Source organism: Eptesicus fuscus, chromosome 1, assembly GCF_027574615.1.
Source record: "Eptesicus fuscus isolate TK198812 chromosome 1, DD_ASM_mEF_20220401, whole genome shotgun sequence".
In the NCBI taxonomy this organism is placed as follows: Eukaryota; Metazoa; Chordata; class Mammalia; order Chiroptera; family Vespertilionidae; genus Eptesicus; species Eptesicus fuscus.
Window position 1 is genome coordinate 25031992 of NC_072473.1, and position 18945 is coordinate 25050936.

Below are 18945 nucleotides of genomic sequence, written 5' to 3' on the forward strand. Positions count from 1 at the left end.
ATTACAAAGCTACTATTCTCAAAACAGCCTAGTACTGGCACAAGAACAGACATATAGATCAATGGAATAGAAGAGAGAATCCAGATATTGACCCAAACCACTATGCTCAATTAATATTTGACAAAGGAGGCATGAACATACAATGGAATCAAGACAGTCTCTTCAATAGATGGTGTTGGGAAAATTGGACAGATACATGCAAAAATAAATGAAGCTAGATCACCAACTTACACCATACACAAAAATGAACTCAAAATGGATACAGGACTTAAACATAAGATGGGAAACCATAAAAATACTAGAGGAATCCACAGGCAGCAAAATCTCAGACATATGCCAAAAGAACTTCTTCACCAATACTGCCCCTAAGGCAATGGAAGCTAAAGAGAAAATAAACAAATGAGACTACATCAAAATAAAAAGCTTTTTTACAGCAAAATAAACTATCAACAAAACAACAAGAAAGCCCACTGTATGGGAGAACATATTTGCAAATGGTATCACTGATAAAGGTTTAATATCCAACATCTACAGGCAGCTTATACAACTTAATAAAAGGAAGATAAATGATCCAATAAAAAAATGGGCAACGGCCAAAACCGGTTTGGCTCAGTGGATAGAGCATCGGCCTGCGGACTCAAAGGTCCCAGGTTCGATTCCGGTCAAGGGCATATACATTGGTTGTGGGCATATCCCCAGTAGGGGGTGTGCAGGAGGCAGCTGGTCGATGTTTCTCTCTCATCGATGTTTCTAGCTCTCTATCCCTTTTCCTTCCTCTCTGTAAAAAATCAATAAAATATATTTAAAAAAAAAAGAAAAAAAAATGGGCAACGCACCTAAGTCGAATCTTTTCAAAAGTAGACAGAAGGAAGGCCAAGAGACACATGAAAATGTGCTCAACATCACTAATTATCCGAGAGATGCAAATCAAAACAACAATGCAGTACCATCTCACACCTGTCAGAATGGCTATCATCAACAAATCAACAAAAGACAAGTGTTGGCAAGGATGCGGAGAAAAAGGAACCTTTGTGCACTGCTGGTGGGAATGCAGACTGGTGCAGCCACTGTGGAGAACAGTATGGAGTTTCCTCAAAAAACTGAAAATGGAACTCCCATTTGACCCAGTAATCCCACTCCTAGGAATATATCCTAGGAAAGTGGGAACACCGATAAGAAAGGATATATGCACCCCTATGTTCATAGCAGCACAATTTACAATAGCTAAGATCTGGAAACAGCCTAGGTGCACATCAGCAGATGACTGGATCACAAAACTATGGTACATCTACACAATGGAATACTATGCTCCCATAAAAAAGAAGGAATTCTTACCATTTGCAGCAACCTCGATGGAATTGGAGGAGAACATTATGCTGAGTGAAATAAACCAGTTAATTTATGGATAATAAAGAACTTTATAAACTGTTGAACAAAAAGATAGATACAGAGGCAGTAAAGCATCAAACAATCTGTCAAATTACAGCAGGAAGGTTAGGGAGAGGTGGGGAAGATAAGAGATCAACCAAAGGACTTGTATGCATGCATATAAACATAACCAATGGACGCAAAACTCTGTGGGGTGAGGGCATTTTTGGGAGTGGGGTGGGGGGGGCAATGGTAAGATATGTACACATATAATACCTTAATAAAAAAATTGTAAAAATAAATAAAAAATAAATAAAAAGAGTTGTTCCTAGAGATTAACCAAATAACTTATATGCATATATACATAACCCATGCGCAGACAATAGTGTGGTTAAGGCCTAGGGACGGGGCAGGAACAGGGTTGTCAGGGCCAATGGGAGGGGAGAATAAAAGGGATATCTATAAAAGGGAGGAGAGAATAAAAGGGATATTTTCAACAATAAAGATAAATTTTAAAAAAGGAAAGGTAAAAAGAATTGTTTCTAGAGATTCAGCCTCCTCGCTGATCAAAGTTTTGAGGCATTCTTTTCACTTGCCGTGGTGGGTAGTTGCCTTATGTCTTGTGGCCAAGCTTTGCTTTGACTCCATTACAGTAGATTCACCTTTAATTTATTGCTTTCTTTCTAGGTTTTTGACTGGGTTCCCTTGCCTAGGTACTCTGGACACTTGGGTCATCTCCTCTCTTACCCTGACATAGTCCCTCAGAGTATGGTCACTAATAACTCAATCTTTGCTCCCACAACCTGACCTCACTGATAATGTCACACTTGTCACAAATCCTTGAATGCTTCACAACTCTCTCCTACTTGCTCCCTTTTGCTAACGTTGCTTCTACGTTACTCTAGTCTCCAGGTCTATGTTTTCCACCACCCCTATCTATGACGTTGTCTTGACAGAGCCATAAGTTTGTTGAGAAACTATTTTGAGGCAGAAGGCAGAAAGTTGTTAGTTTTTACAACTTCTTTATTCAGAGCTTTGGGCTCAACTTACACTCCCTAGAAAAGGGTTGATTCTGACTTACAAGATTTTTCATTAAAGTCTAGATCCATTAATAATTTTCCATATGATAAATACTGTATATTTAATTTTTTGAGATACTTTACTATTCAGCAGAAGATCTTTTTATAAAGTTTTGTAATGTTACCTTACTACTTATGTGATGATGTTCAAATCACTTAATATCTCTAAGTGTTACATTCATCTTCTGTAATAGGGTTGTTGTTTTTTTGTCAGTATCAGATAAAATAATATATGAGAACATCTTTTATAAATTTTTTATTTTTTGATTTTTTTTGGGGGGTGGAGAGAGCAAGAGAATGAGATGGAAAGAGAGAGAAACAGATAAACATCTATTTGTTGTTCCACTTATTTATGCATTCATTGGTTTATTCTTGTATGTGCCCTGACTGGGGATTAAACCCACAATCTTATAGTATCACAACACTCTAACAAACTGAGCTACACTGCTAGCGCTGTGTGAACATCTTTAAAAATGCAAAGCACAACATTTTATAGGCTTGTATTAAGTGTGAGTTCTATTACTATAATTGCTTTTTGTCCAATGGTTAGCAAAAATACTCATTTCAGAACTAATTAGGTAAATTTGGATCCTGCCTTCCCATGCTTTGTATCAGTAATGGCAAAGAGAAGTTAGCTTCCACAGACTACTGGTGTTTGAAAGTAGAACACTGCAGTATTCTATTGTTTTAATAATGCCTATCTTGCCTAAAGCATTAAGAAAACAATGTGAATCTCCTAGCCAACTGTTATTTTCTTTCAATCTGTACTTATCATGCCACCTAGTGTTGTAGTTCTGAATAGCAGTGCTCTCACAGCTTTAAATCAGTTAATTATTACATTTGTTTTCATTTGGAGTAGAATTTTCTCTATGATCTCACAATTCTGTGGTTTTTTGAATGCTTTAGACATTATTTCAAGTTAAATATAAATTGAAGTGTGCTCAGCATCTCATAGAGAAGTATTCAACAATATGCTGGGTATTACTCTAGAAGCATCATCTGTTTAGCACTCTGATAACACAGAATCTATATATATAAAGAAGTAATATGCTAATTGGTCCTAATGGTGTCCCAGTCACAATCAGTCAACAAGCTGCTTGCGCATAGGAGCTGGTGGGCAGGGACAGGGGCGGGGACTTCCGCCCCCAGTGGAGGCACATGCAGGCCTGCCCAGCACTAACATCACACTGCTTCAGAGGCGGAGGCCACTCGTGATGGAGGCACGTGCAGGCAGGAGCTGGTGGGCAGGGACACAGACAGGAGGGCCTGTCTGTGCCTCTGCTGTATAGCTGGAGCAGGGCCGGAGCGGTCACAGATATTTTTTCATGGTGAAGGGACTGGAGTCCGTGTTCATGAAACAGCTTTGTGGCTATAGCAGCCAGCAGTGGCAGAAGCAGCGGGTTATGGGGGTGGCATGTTCCCCTGATCAGCCCGGTCACCTCTCGCAGAGGGAGGCCAGACTGTGGCTTAAGCCCGCTGTCAGCAGGTCATTCCATTAGGGCTCCTGGACTGTGAGATGGGGCAAACTGGGCTGAGGGACTCACCTCAGTGCACGAATTTTGTGTACCAGGCCCCTAGTAAAATATAATAATGAAAATATTCTATTCTATCCCACCAAAAGCAGGGAATTGATATGTTTAAGACCTACAACACTGTCATTAATATTTTAAGTTCTTTCTTGATTTTCAATTAAAACTCCTAAAAGTCATCCCTGTGTCCATATTTCTACAATGTAACACTTCCTACTATTTCCTCTTTTAGAAATCCATGTTACGTATGAACATTAAACAAACCAATAAAATCAGCTATTTGTGAGGAGGAGAGCCTTGACCTCAAAGCAAGGATTTCCTCTCTGGAAAATATGAGGAAACATAACATAAAAGCAAGAGATGGAATAGAACAAAAGAGGAAAACAATTAGGTGGACTCCGTTTGAGCTCCCAGCAGCTTGTGGGGGAGGGGAGACCTAGGGACATATGGGGAGGAAATGGATTGTCTGGCATCAGGGCAAGAACTCAGGAGCTGCTTTCTCCCAGACAGGGGTGCTCACAGTGGTCATCATTCCTATGCTGAGATCTTCCCTATCGCAGAGTTGACTGGTGGCTAATAAAAGGTCAAAGAGTCATGGCCAAAAGAATTAAAATCTAAGACATGGACAAAAGCAGTTATCTACACTAATAAAAGAAAAATATGCAAATTGACCATCACTTTGTGATACCCACCAGCCAATCAGGAGTGAGTATGCAAATTAACCTGACAAATATGGTGGCGGCCCAACCCCCCAGCTGCTCCAGGCCTCTGGGCAGCACGCATGCAGGCATGGAGTGGCCAGGCGGGGCGGGACACCTGCTATGAAGGGGAGGGCGGGGGTGGAGGGAGCTACAGGAGTGATGCTCTAGCTAGAGCAAAGACTGAAGGTTCTGGCCAGAGTGAAGGCCTGGGTCCCGGGTGCTGGAGGAAAACCGGTGCTGGCAGCAGGGGGAAGGAAGGCCTATTGCACAAATCTTCATGCAACGGGTCTCTAGTATTAATATATCTACTAATAGAGATATGTTTTCCAATGAGAGCTTTCCTTATGAGAAACAAAAACTAGAGGAAGCATTATGATAAACAGACAGAAAAGTCAAGGAGTACATAATGCTGAGTATGAGATATATGTTCTTGGGAATCTGGCAACTGAAAAGCATTTTAAGTTGGTAGGAAAGTACTCAACCAATGTACGAGAGGGATAAGACAATTTATATATATATATATATATATATATATATATATATATATATATATATATATAGAGAGAGAGTGGCCAGATTATTATGATCTCTGAATGCATAATAATCTGGCCACTCAGTGTATATCCTATATTATAAAAGGCTAATATGCAAATTGTCCCCTCGACCAGGAGTTGGACCAGCAGGCAGGCCGACCAACCGCCCATGTCCCCTCCCCCTCGCCAGGCTGGCCGGACCCCACCCATTGGCTGGACCCCACCCATGCACTGATTCATGCACCGGGCCTATAATATATATATATATATATATATATATATATATATATATATATATATATACACACACACACACTGAGTGGCCAGATTATTATGCATTCAGAGATCATAATAATCTGGCCACTCAGTGTATATATTTATTTCATTAATACTTATGAACACCATATGTTGTAATTTATCTTATCTCCATTTTATATAGGAGGGACTTACTTGAGATTGTACTTAGCTGTTGGTGGTATCTGGATTGAACCTAGGCATTCTTACTCAAGACACACATAAATGATCATGTGACTCCATGGTGTGTGTGTGTGTGTGTGTGTGTGTGTGTGTGTGTTAATTTTCGCTTCCTTTTTTATTTTTTAGGAGATGTGGAAGTCTGCTGTATTGAGTTAAGGCTTGATGGCCAAGGTGGCTCACTCAACATGATTGGAAGTTATTGGTAACTGTTAGCTGGGACTACCGCTGATACCATTAACGGCAGTGCCAAGCTCCCTATGTACTTGGTAAGCAGTCTTGTTTTAGCTAATACTCTAGTCAAACTGTGAGGTTTAAATGTTTTGAACACAGGTAGATATCTGTGTTTAGATGAGGGAGTAAGTCCCCCTTGTGAGGTCTTTAAGGATTGCACTCCAACATGGCCACAGAAATTACATTTAGAGAAGCATGTTAAAAGATTTATTAAACTCATAGGTCATACAGGATGGCATGGGGCACCATATTAAAGGTGCTCCAAGGAAGTAGATTCAATGAAGCGGTGGGAAGCCACGAGAGACTAAGGACCGGTAGACAAATGTCTATACTGGCTGATTAGATTGGAGTACATAAGCAAAAGGCATAAAGGGGATTTCATTGTTATGTTTTCATTAGTGGTCACAGGCAGAGGACAGCATGAAGGGGATCTTGTGAAAGGAACCAGACTTATCACACTGGTGCACCTGGTCACCTAGGCAGAGTATTCACAACATATTTATGGGGATTTTGAGGAAAATATAACTTTTTAAAATTTACAATATAATATCATGTTACTATTTTTGTAATTCCATATCCAAATAATAAATACCTTTCACAAACCTGGTGCTATGAATGCCTTTGTTCAATAAATATTTAATGAGTGAATGAATGAGTAGTTAATGAAAGAAATAGTCTTCATTTTCAATTTTGATTACCCAATCAAGGCCTTCATCTTCTACACACCTGGAATCCTGTCTTTCATAAGTAACACTCCTAACAAACAAATAAGCCTTAATATAAATTCCTCCTTAATGTTATCATCATTTTAAAAAGAAAATCAATGTTCCAGTTATCAGTTGCTGTATAACAAACCACCTCAAAACTTGTTTAAATGTTGATCTTAAAAACCAATATGTTATTTTTCATCAAAGTTGTGTAAGTAAATCTCAGTTGGGTGGTCTTTGCTTGGGCCCTCACAAGTGTTGGCTACACAGGGGATGAGACTTAAATAATCTGAAGTATCAATAGGGCTTGATGGCCAAGATGGCTCACTCAACATGACTGGCAGTTATTGGTAACTGTCAGCTGGGAGTAGCACTGATACCAATAACTGTAGTGCCTATATGTGGCCTCATCACATGATTCAGACTTTTCAAAACATGGTGACAGAGAGAACCAAGATAGCAGCATAGGTGAATGCTAGTACTCACCGCCTCCCACAACCACATCAAAATTACAACTAAGATACACAACAGTCATCATTCAGAACCACCTGAAAGCTGGCTGAATTGAAGTCCTACAACTAGAGAAGTATAGAAGAAGGCACATTGAGGCTGGTAGGAGGGGCAGAGGCATGGAACGGGCTAGTCTGACAACCACGTGTGCCATTCTTTTAATCTGAAGGTATATCTCGGCTGTGCAGGACTCCCTTGAGGAGCAAGGGGTCCTAGCCAGATACGAGACCTCTCAGCTACAAAAACCAGCAGGGATTGTGGCTGAGTGAAATAGAGGCTGATGGAGCCCCAGGCAGTTCCTCTCAAAGGGCTAGCACACGAACTTACACAATCCTGCTCCCTCGAAACTCCAGCACTGGGGCAGCTACTTGGGAGTATCTAGGGACATACTTGGAGGAACTGGATTGTCCAACATCAGGGAAAGAACTTGGGGGAAGTTTTTTTCCCAGACAGGGGTAGTTGTAGGGGCATTGCTCCTATGCTGAGACTTCCCCATCACAGAACTAACTGGCAGCCATATCTGAGTTTCCATCAGCCTGGCTCATACTGGCCCTTCTGCCCTCGTGATTCCCTGAGACCCCAACCCATCCAATTAGCAGCCCCACCCAAACTGTTTGCAGCAGCTTTTCCAGATGAATGGCCTATTCTGGCTTAGGCTTCAGACTTTCCTAAAAGCACTCAAACATGCAGCAGCTTGTGTCAGCAGGACTGGGCACTAGCAGAAGCCTGACTTGCTTCACAGCTTGCCCTCACCTGGGTACTTCTAAGCCCAATACAACTAGTAGTCATCTGTAGATCACTCTGTAGATCCTGCCAGGTGGTTCCAGGCAGTGGCTGACTTTTCACCTCCCAGGAGGCTGAGAGCCAGTGCACCCAGTGGACAGCTTCAGATCATACCAGATTACAACTCTACACATTCATGAGTGACACACTCAAGGGACAGACATGGTGAGCACCAAAGCTCCACTAAAGCAAGTCCTGCTCCATAGAGGTGTCTCTTGCATAGCAGCTCTTCCACTATAGTCACAGCTGGTCCTCATAGCCAATTGGCCTGGAGGACAATTCTTCTCAGTGACACCAACCACAATCAGGGCTCAACTACAAAAATACTGCACACAGCCCACACAGGGGCCACCTAGAGTACCCAACTCAGGTGACTAGGGAGGCTGAGCCATTGGATTGTACAGGACACCTACTATACAAGGCCACTCTACCAATTCCAGGACACATAGCAGCTCTACCTAATACATATAAACAAACACAAGGAAGCAGCCAAAATGCTGAGACAAAGAAACGTGTCACAAATGAAAGAACAGAAGAAATCTCCATAACAAGAACTAAGTGAAACAGAAACAGCCACATTACCAGATACAGAGTTCAAAACAATGGTTATAAGGATGCTCAAGGAACTTAATGAGAACTTCACGTGACTTAGTGAGACTTTCAAGAATCTTAGTAAGAATTTCAAATACATGAAAAAACATCAATCAGAAATTAAGCATATAGTAACTGAAATAAAGAATAATTTACAAGGATTCAACAGTAGAGTAGAAGATTCTGGGAATCAAATCAATTATTTTGAATATGAGGAAGCAAAAAACAGCCACTCAGAAGAACAAAAAAAATCCAAAAATATGAATATAGTGTAAGAAAAGGAGCATCTGGGACAACTTCAAAAGTACCAACATCAGCAGAATGGGGGTTCCAGAAGGAGAAGAAAGAAAGCAATATATTGAAAACCTATTTGAAGAAATAGTGAAGGAAAACTTCCCCTACCTGGTGAAAGAAATAAACTTAAAAGTTTGGGAATTTGCAAAGAGTCCCAAACAAGAGAGACCCAAGGATGCCCACACCAAGACCTATCATAATTAAAATGCCAAAGGTTAAAGACAAAGAGAGAATCTTAAGCAGCAAGAGAAAAGCAGTTACTTACCTAAAAGGGAATGCCGATACAACTTTCAGCTGTTTTCTCAACAGAAACTTTGCAGGCCAGAAGGGAGTGGCAAGAAATATTAAAAGTGATGAATGGTAGGGACCTAAAACCAAGATTACTCTACCCAGCAAAAGCTATTATTTAGAATTGTAGGTCAGATAAAAGCTTCACAGACAATAAAAAGCTAAATGAATTTATCACCACCAAAGCAGGATTACATAAAATGTTGAAGGGTATTCTTTTTATTTTTATTTTATTTTTGTTAATCCTCACTCAAGAATATTTTCTATTGATTTTTGGAGAGAGTGGAATGGAGGGAGAGACACAGAGAGAAACACTGATATGAAAGAGACACATTAATTGGTTGCCTCCCGCACGCACCTGGACCAGGGCCAGGAATCAAGCCTGCAACTGATGTACATGCCCTTGATCAGACTCAAACTAGTGAGCCTTCAGTCTGTAAGCCAATGCTCTAACCACTGAGCAAAATTGGCCAGGGCAAAATGTTGGAAAATATTCCATAATAATCTCTATATATAAAAAGCCAGTGTCCATGACGACTGTGATGAACAAATGACCGGTCACCCTGAGGTGCATCCCATCGCTATATGGCCAACGGTGAACCATGGGAACCAGGCTGGGAGGAAGTGGAGTGGGACTGGGGACTGTTGAGCTATTGTGGGTTGCGGGCGGCGAGTGATGGTGAGCATTCAGAAGCGAGTGGCGATGAGCATCGCAGGGCGGCAGCGAGTGTCACAGGGCAGGGAGCTTCCGGGAGCATCACAGAGCAGTTGTGAGGCAGGGAGCATTGGGGAGCATCGTGGAGTAGTGGAGGCAAGCTTTTTGGAGCTTCATGGGGCAACGAGCACCATGGGGAGGCAGTGGTGACTATCATGGAGTTTTGTAGGGTGGGGAGCTTTGTAGAGCATCGTGGGGGCATTGCTGAGCATCGAGGAGCATCGAGAGGCAGCAGCAAAGAGTGTCGTGGGGTGGGGAGCTTCGTAGGGCATCCTGGGGTGGCGGAGGCAAGTGTTGCAGAGCTTTGTGGGACAAGGTGTTTCGTGGAGCTTCACAGGGCGGTGGCAGCGAGCATTGTGGGGTGTTGTGGAGCAGTCACAGGGCGTTGTGGAGCATTGAGGACCATCACAGGTGGGGAGCTTCGCAGAGCATCCTGGTGTGGCAGAGGCGAGCAAAGTGAGTGTCGCAGGGCAGCAGCAGCAAGCATCATGGGGCATTGCAAGATGTCGAACATGGCCCTGATTGCAAGCTAGGCCTAGGAACCCTACTCATGCATGATTTCTTGTGCTGTGCCTTTAGGAGGAGGAGGAGGAGGAGGAGGAGGAGGAGGAGGAGGAGGAGGAGGAGGAGGAGGAAGAAGGAGAAGAAGAAGAAGAAGAAGAAGAAGAAGAAGAAGAAGAAGAAGAAGAAGAAATCAAAATTATGAACAATAAAGTGGCAATGAATACATATCTATCAATAATTGAATCTAAAAGTAAAAATAAAGGAACAAGGAATCTAATTAACAAAATAAAATGATGAATATAATAGAACCAGAGGCATGGAAACATGGAAGAGGCTGATGAATCTCAGAGAGAAGGGCGGGGGGGGGGGGGGCGGGAAGAGATTAACCAAAGAACTCATATGCATATATGCATTACTTATGGACACAGACAATAGGGTTTATAAGGCCTGGGGTGAGACTGGAACCAGGTGGAGGGGGCCAATGGGGGGAGAAAGGGGACATCTGTAATACCCTCAACAATAAAGATTTTTAAAAAGAGATGGAGAAAAAACATGGTGACAGTGTTCTTAGAAAGAAGATACAAAGAGCAAGGATTTCAAGAAACAAGAAGTGGAAGAAGGTCTGGATCTGTAATTTAGCTTATAACAATTTCTGCAATATTCTATTGATCTAGGTAGTTACAGAACCTGCCCAGATTTAAGGGGAGAGGAAGTAGGTTCCACCTCTCAAAGGGAAGGGGGATCACAGAAAGTATAGTCATCTCAATTTGTGTAAATCAACAACCATAATATTAATAATAGATATATTAATAATATGTATTTGATTAATATTATTACTGCTATAATTTCCTATGTTTTTCCCTCATCCTCAAATGTTCACATAACCCTTTGTCCTGATTTTGTGCCTGAGGAAACTGAGGGTGAAAATAGTTATCTACAAACTCATTGTTACAGAGAACAAACATGTTTGCCAGATGGGAGGGGAATGGGAGACTGGGTGAAAAAGGTGAAGGAATAGTTAAAATTGGTAGCTATGAAATAGTCACAAGGTATAAAGTGCAGCATAAGGGACATAGTCAATAATCTATACTAATAAAAGGCTAATATGCTAATCAGACCAGACATCTTCCAGACGACCTTCCGGACATCCTTCCTGACAAAGCTGGGCCTGGGCGAAGCCAGGCCTGGTCCAAGGTGCCTGAGGCCGGTCAGAGAGAGGGAAGCCCGGGTCCCAGGTGTCTGTGACTGGCCGGAGGAGGGAAGCCTGGGTTCCGGGTACAGGGGCCAAGGCAGAGGCGGTTAGGGGCAATCAGGCTGGCAGGGGAGCAGTTAGGGGCGATCAGGCCAGCAGGGGAGCAGTTAGAGGCAATCAGACAAGGCAGGCAGAGGTTGTTAGGGGTGATCAGGCAGGCACAGGAGCAGTTAAGGGCGATCAGGTGGCAGGGGAACAGTTAGAGGCAATCAGGCAGGCAGGCAGAGGTGGTTAGGGGCACTCAGGCAGGCAGGCAGGCAGGCAGAGGGGTTAGGGGCAATCAGGCAGGCAGGCAGGTGAGCGCTTAAGAGCCAGCGGTCCTGGATTGTGAGTGGGATGTCCAACTGCTGGTTCATGGATTGGGCCTAAATCAGCAGTCAGACATCCCCCAAGGGGTCTCAGATTGGAGAGGGTGCAGGCCAGGCTGAGGGAACCCCACCCCCCATGCATTAATTTCGTGCACCAGGCCTCTAGTATTGGAATAACCAAGTATGGTACCATGTAACTTATATAAATGTCTAACCACTATGCAGCACATCTAAAACTAATATAATATTGAATGTCAATTATAATTTAAAATTTTTAAAGAAAATATTTATCTAACTTGGTAAAAGTCACACAATAAGAGCTCAAACACAGATATGCCTTTGCCATTTTATTTCATTATCATTTCACTCTACCATGAAATTTATTATGATTTCCTATGCCCTCTCATATCAAATCTAAATTCCTGTGTTTCTAACACATTCATAACCTATCCTGTTCCTACCTATGCAATCATAAATCTCTCTACTTTTAATATATTTGTTCATTTTGCCTGTGATGTCCCAAACTCATCCCCTCCAATCTTATCTTATCAATCATTTGTGGTTCATACACTACCAGTCTTTAAATATCTCCCTAACTATAGAAGTCCATAATGACTTCCCCTCCTGTGGCATCAAAGCACATTTTATGTAATGGTTCATGGACTTATTGCTTTCACATGTGTTAGTTTCATCTTTCCAAATATATTATAATTTTTTTGTCTATAGTCTCTGTCACCACTTCTAATTATTTCTTTGCAATTACCTATCAGTCCCAACCTCTAAGACTGGTTCACCAGAAAATTGGCAATAAACTACACCATGTGCTTGAGCCATGATATAATCAGTTTGAGCCCTTCATCCAAAAATTATCCATGGAAATGTTAGGCTAAAGTAACTAGCTTGACCATAGTGAAGTAAAACATAGTATGCAGATCAGATAGTTGTGTAAGTATTTGTGCTATGTTTACCTCTGAACCTTCTCAGCAAATTAGAAGAGAAACCCTATGGAGCAAAGTGTTCCAGCAAATTGGCAGAGCTAGTAGCTATAAGCTATGATCTCTAAATTTCCATTAAACAGCATTTTCCTTCCTTTAGACTAAAATGCCTTTGATAGGATAATTCATACCACAATTAACAATGAAACTTAAGGCATAAGTTCACTAAAGTTATAAGATCTTTTCCATAGCTGGTTCTGGTCTGTGTTATAAAAGGTAGAGGGATAAGAAGTTCCTGAGCATTTTGTAGGAAAGTAGGTTTCTCAAGAAAGGAAAAAAAAGGTAAAATGATGAGGCAAGGCTACCTGTGTGCCTGGTGTCTCACTTGCTAATATTTCTAACTTCCCAAAGGAGAAAAGAGATCATCCTACGGCAGAAGTCTTCCAGGAGTCAAATATAAAAATTCACTTGATAGCCTGTGAGGTCTCAGCCATTAGCCATTCCCTACCATATCCTTTATACATAATACTAGAGGACAGGTGCACGGATTCATGCACCAGTGGGGTCCCTTGGCATAGCCTGCGGAGATTGGGCTGAAACCTGCAGTCCAATGCTGCCTGCCGTTCCTGCTTGTCCCAGCCTCAGTGCACCTGTTGCCGCCACAGCTTGGTAGGTTCTCTGCCACTCTGCTGCAGTCTCCAGGCTGTGGCGGCCAGCTGTGAGCCCTGTGTCTGGCCCCCATCGGTCAGCTGAGAGGTACTCCTGTTGTGAGAGCGCACTGACCACCAAGGGTCATCTCCTGCATTGAGTGCCTGCCCCCTCGTGGTCAGTACATGTCATAGTGACCAGTCATTCGGTCATTTGGTTGCTTAGGCTTTTATATATGTAGATAATCTCTCTCTGTAGCATGAATGTTTGTAAAATGCTGGTTTGAAATGGTGAGTATTAGGAGGAGGATAAAGTAGGACAGTATTTTACCTCATCCTTTTCTGTACCACCTTCCTTATCCCATACAATTACCAAATGCTTTCCTAAACCAAATTTTCAAGTTGAAATGTAAATCAGAAAGAGGCTTAAATAACAAAATAAACTGATCAAGGTTCCCAGGGTAGTGAGTCCTCGAGTAGAGATTTGAGGAGTAGTTTAGAAGGCAAGCTAATAAATATAGCCAGGAGCTTGTCTTACCATTAACTTGATTTCCCTTTCTATCTGGGATAGGTAATCATGTTCAGCTGCCCATTTAGTCTTAATAAACCAACATGAAAGCCCTAATGGGAATGCTAAAAATCTCATTTCTGAGAGTCAGTTGATTTTTAGTAACCAGAGGCACAATTTTCTATTTCCAATCAGTTAGGTATTTGACATCTACTAGGGTGAGAAAAATTACTTTATAATAGGGAAATGAACAAATGCTTGGGGTTGCTTTACTTGTCTTGAGAATAATTATTACTAAAATTTACTTGCCCCTCTTTTGGCTGCCATACTGAAAAAATTATTTCAAAACCATAAAAATGTTCCATGGAGTTCTGAGTGTGATTCTGCAAAGAAAATTATAGTCTTTTGAAATAATATTTCTTGGCATTCCTGTCTTATCCAATTCTAAAATACTTTTAGAAGGAATTGAAGAACTCAGAATATTTATGAACTAGTTAAGAAATCCAATTCATCTAGTTTCTCCCCATGATCCTTGGGAATTCTTGATTTTCACCCTTGTCCCACAAATGGCAGTGACTAGGATGCCACATGAAGTTCTTAAGCTTAGTCAAGGAGGGACGAACATAGAACACAGAAGAAAGGATGGCAACATTTTTTTTTCCTCCTGTGGCCTTAGTGATGGAAGGCAGACCCTAGTCCCTGTCCTCTGGTTTGGTCACATTCTATCCCTGTTCCTATGTTTTTGCTGGAATGGAGCTAGAATGACTGTAAATTTGGCCTCTGCACTCTGTTCAAGGAAGAGGCAGAGAGAGTGACTGCTATCGCAGCATGTCTGTGCACGCATCTGCCTAAATCCATATGCGGTGATCACAGGGAGCAAGCACTGTGGGCTCTTTCCCTGGAAAATTAGGCAAAAAGGCCAACCTAGTCACCCACCACACCTGCAAATAAAGTTAGGCAGTAGCTAAAGCAGTCACAGCCACAAGTTAGGGAAATAATTATTTTCTTCCTCACTATATCAGATGTTGAACAAGTCCATAAAAAGAAATTTTTCTCTGCACCTGTGTCATGCAGCCCCACCCATTTTTCAGGCATTTTGAAAGTATGGGCTGTATGATTGGATGGTTCATGAAATCCCATCTTCATCTGCTCAGATATATCAGTGAGCAAATTTTTGTTCAAAAAGCCTCTTTTTCCAGACAAAACAAATATACTCTCAAAATAAGTATATCATCTTAATGAAATCTGCCCATATTATTTTGGCTATTGTCTCACATGTAAAAAACTCAAAATATTTTAATTGAATCTATGATGCCACCAAATACATAAAAATGAATAATACAGTACTTTCTTTTTATTTTTTAAATTCATATTTATTGTTTAAAGTATTACAGATGTCCGCTTTGTTTTTTGTGGGTTTTTTTTTCTCCATCGACTCCCTCCTCCCTGAACCCACCACCCCCAAGCCTTTGCCACACCACTATCTGTGTCCATGAGCTATGCATATACGCATATAAGTTTCCCAGTTAATCTCTCCTCCCCACACCCTACATCCCCACCTTCCCTCTGAAATTCATCAGTCTACTCATGGTTCTATGTTTCTGGATCGATTTTGTTCATCAGTTTATTTTAATCATTAGATTCCACATGAGTAAGATCATTGACACTTATCTTTCTCTGACTGGCTTTTTTTTTTTTTTTTGCACTGTTTCTGGAGGTACTGCAATACTGGGTCAATGTGTGGAGAGGACGGAGCAAGCTCCTATTCCATCTCCCAGCTTCAAAAATCCATTTAATATATTGTCCTCGGATATAGGACCTATCAGATATTAAACTAATAAGAACAGATACTACACTTGATCTTAGCCAAAAGGCTGAGAAGCGATCTGACTGGCTTATTTCACTTAGCAAAATACTATCGGTCCATCCATGCTGTAGCAAATGGTAAGAGTTCCTTCTTTTTTACCACCGCATAGTATTCCATTGTGTAAATGTACAAGAACTTTTTTATCCACTCATCTATTGATGGGCACTTGGGCTGTATCCAAATCTTAGTTATTGTAAATTATACCACTATGAACATAAATAGGGGTGCATATATTCTTTCTGATTGGTGTTTCAGGTTTCTTAGTATATATTCTTAGGAGTGGGATCACTGGGTCAAATGGGAATTCCATATTTAATTTTTTGAGGAAACTCCATACTGTTTTCTACAGTGGCTGCACCAGTCTGCATTCCCATCAGCAGTATACTAGAGTCCTCTTTTCTCCACATCCTCGCCAATACGTGTCGCTTGTTGATTTGTTGATGATAGCCATTCTGACAGATGTAAGGTGATACCTCGATGTTGAAATTTGCTTCTCTCTGATGATTAGTGACTTTGAGCATTTTTTCATATGTGTCTTGCCATATGTATGTACACTTTGGAGAAGTATTTATTTAGGTCCTTTGTCTATTTCTTAATTAGATTGTTTGTCTTCCTTAGTTCACCCAGTTGTTACTTTCTGCCTCTTTCATTTCTGACTTTGTTTATTTTGTTTATAATATCTGTTAAGTTGTATGAGTTCCACATATTTTGGAAATTAAAGCCTCATGGATGTATCATTGGCAACTACGTTCTTCCATGCAGTGGGCTCTCTTTGTTGATGGTTTCTTTGCTGTGCAGAAGCTTTTTATTCTGATGTAGTCCATTTGATTTTCTCCTTAGTTTCCTTTGATCTAGGAGATGTATCAGTAAACATATTGCTAGGAGAGATGTCTGAAATTTTGCTGCCTATGACTTTTTTTTCTAAAATTTTTATGGTTTTACAACTTACATTTAGATATTTTATTCATTTTTGAAATTATTATTTTTTATTGTGTAAATTGGTGGTCCAGTTTCATTTTTGTGCATGTACCTGTCCAGTTTTCCCAACACCATTTATTAAAAAGACTGTCTTTTGCACCACTGTATGCTCTTGCCTTCTTTGTCAAATATTAATTGAGCATAATGGCTTGTGTTGAGTTCTGGGTTCTCTGTTCTATTTCATTTATCTATATGCCAGCTCTTGTGCCAGTACCAGGCTGTTTTGAGTAGAGTGGCTTTGTGGTATAACAACATCTGGTATTGTGATTCCTCCAACTTTTTTCTTCTTTCTCAAGATTGCTGTTGCTACTTGGGTTCTTTTTTTGGTTCCATATAAATTTCTGAAGTATTTGATCTAGATCTGTGAAATATGCAGTTGGTATTTTAATGGGGATTGCATTGAATCTATAGATTGCTTTGGGTAGTATGGACATTTTAATGATATTGATTCTACCAATCTATTAACATGGCATATTTTCCCACTTATTTATATATTCCTCTATCTCTTTTTTTCAATGTCCAGTAGTTTTCTAAGTACAGGTCTTTTAATTCCTTGGTTAAATTTATTCCTAAGTATCTTAATTTTTTTTGTTGTTGAAATGGTAACGGGGATTTTTTTAAATTTCTCTTTCTGAAAATTCATTATTGGTTTATAAAAATTCCATCAATTTCTGGGTGTTAATTTTGTATCCTTTTCTGTTGCCAAACTCATTTATTAAATCTAGTAGTTTTTAGGTAGAGTCTTAGGGTTTTCTATGAACAATAGCATGTAATCTGTGAATAATGACAGTTTTATTTATTCCTTTCCAATTAGGATGCCTTTTATTTTTTCTTTTTGTCTGATTGTTGAGGATAGTACTTCCAGTAGTATGTTGAATGAGAGTCATGAAAGCAGACAACCTTGTCTTGTTCCTATTCTTGGAGGAAATGATTTTAGTTTTTGTCCATTGAGTATGATGTTGCCTGCAGGTTTGTTATATATGGCCTTTATTATGTTGAGGTATGATCCCTCTATTCCTACTTTGCTGAGAGTTTTTATCAAAAAAGGGTGTTGGATTCTTTTGAATGCTTTTTCTGTGTCAATTAATATGGTCATGTGTTTATTTTCTTCCCATTTGTTTATATGATGTATCATGTTTATTGATTTGCAAATACTGTACCAGCCTTACATCCCTGAACTAAATCCCACTTAGTCATGGTGTATGATCTTTTTAATGTATTGCTGGATTTGATTTGCTAGTATTTTGTTGAAGATTTTAACATCCATATTCATCAGGGATATTGACTTGTAGTTCGCTTTCTTTGTAGTGTCTTTCTTTGGTTTCGGAATTAGGCTAATGCTGGCATCATAAAGAGATTGGAAGTGTTCCTTCCTCTTGGATTTTTTGGAATAGTCTGAAGAGGATAGGTATTCGTTTTTCTTTGAATGTTTAGTAAAACTCCCCTGTAAAGCTGTCCTGACCAGGGCTTTTGTTGAACGGGAGGTTTTTTTGTTTGTTTGTTTGTTTTCTTTTCTTCTTCTTCTTCTTCTTTTTTTTTTTTTTGGCTTCAATTTCACCAGTAGTTTTGGGCCTATTCAATTTTTCTAATTCTTCCTGATTGAGTTTTGGAAGATTGTATTTTTCTATGAATAAGTCCATTTTATCCAGCTTGTCCAGCTTGTTGGACTATAGTTGTGTATAGTATTGTTTTAAAATCCTTTTTATTGCTTATATTATTTTTAAAACATTTTGCATTGCTGTGGGGTCAGTTGTTACTTTACCTCTTTCATTTCTGATTTTGTTTATTTGGGTACTCTCTCTTTGTTTCTTGATTAGTCTTGCTTAATTCTCATATATAGTAATTTTAAGATAGGCTGCCCTTTAAAATGGTATCATAGAAATATTTTCACCACTTTGATTATGTATTTGATTAATACCAGGGGAGCACAAGGAATTATAGGCTTTTAGGCACATTTATATTCCAAAGTCGTGAAGATGTTTATTCTTAACTTTTTTTAATAGTTTAAAAATAATATTAGAAATTTTTTTAGCATAGAATCACCCATTATAGCACTTGTTTGAATTTTTCAAGTGAAAATACGAAAGCAAAATGATGTAGCCAGTCTAAGTTAAAGAGGTATCGCTTCTAATGTGTGTTT

General features: G+C 40.1%; 1 non-coding gene across 1 annotated transcript; it reads right to left on the reverse strand.

Annotated features, from left to right (window-relative positions):
- Positions 1-15655: 15655 nt before the first annotated feature.
- Positions 15656-15846, reverse strand: LOC114227412 (U2 spliceosomal RNA). Its single transcript, XR_003613446.1, has one exon. It is a non-coding gene; the product is annotated as a U2 spliceosomal RNA (small nuclear RNA).
- Positions 15847-18945: the final 3099 nt, after the last annotated feature.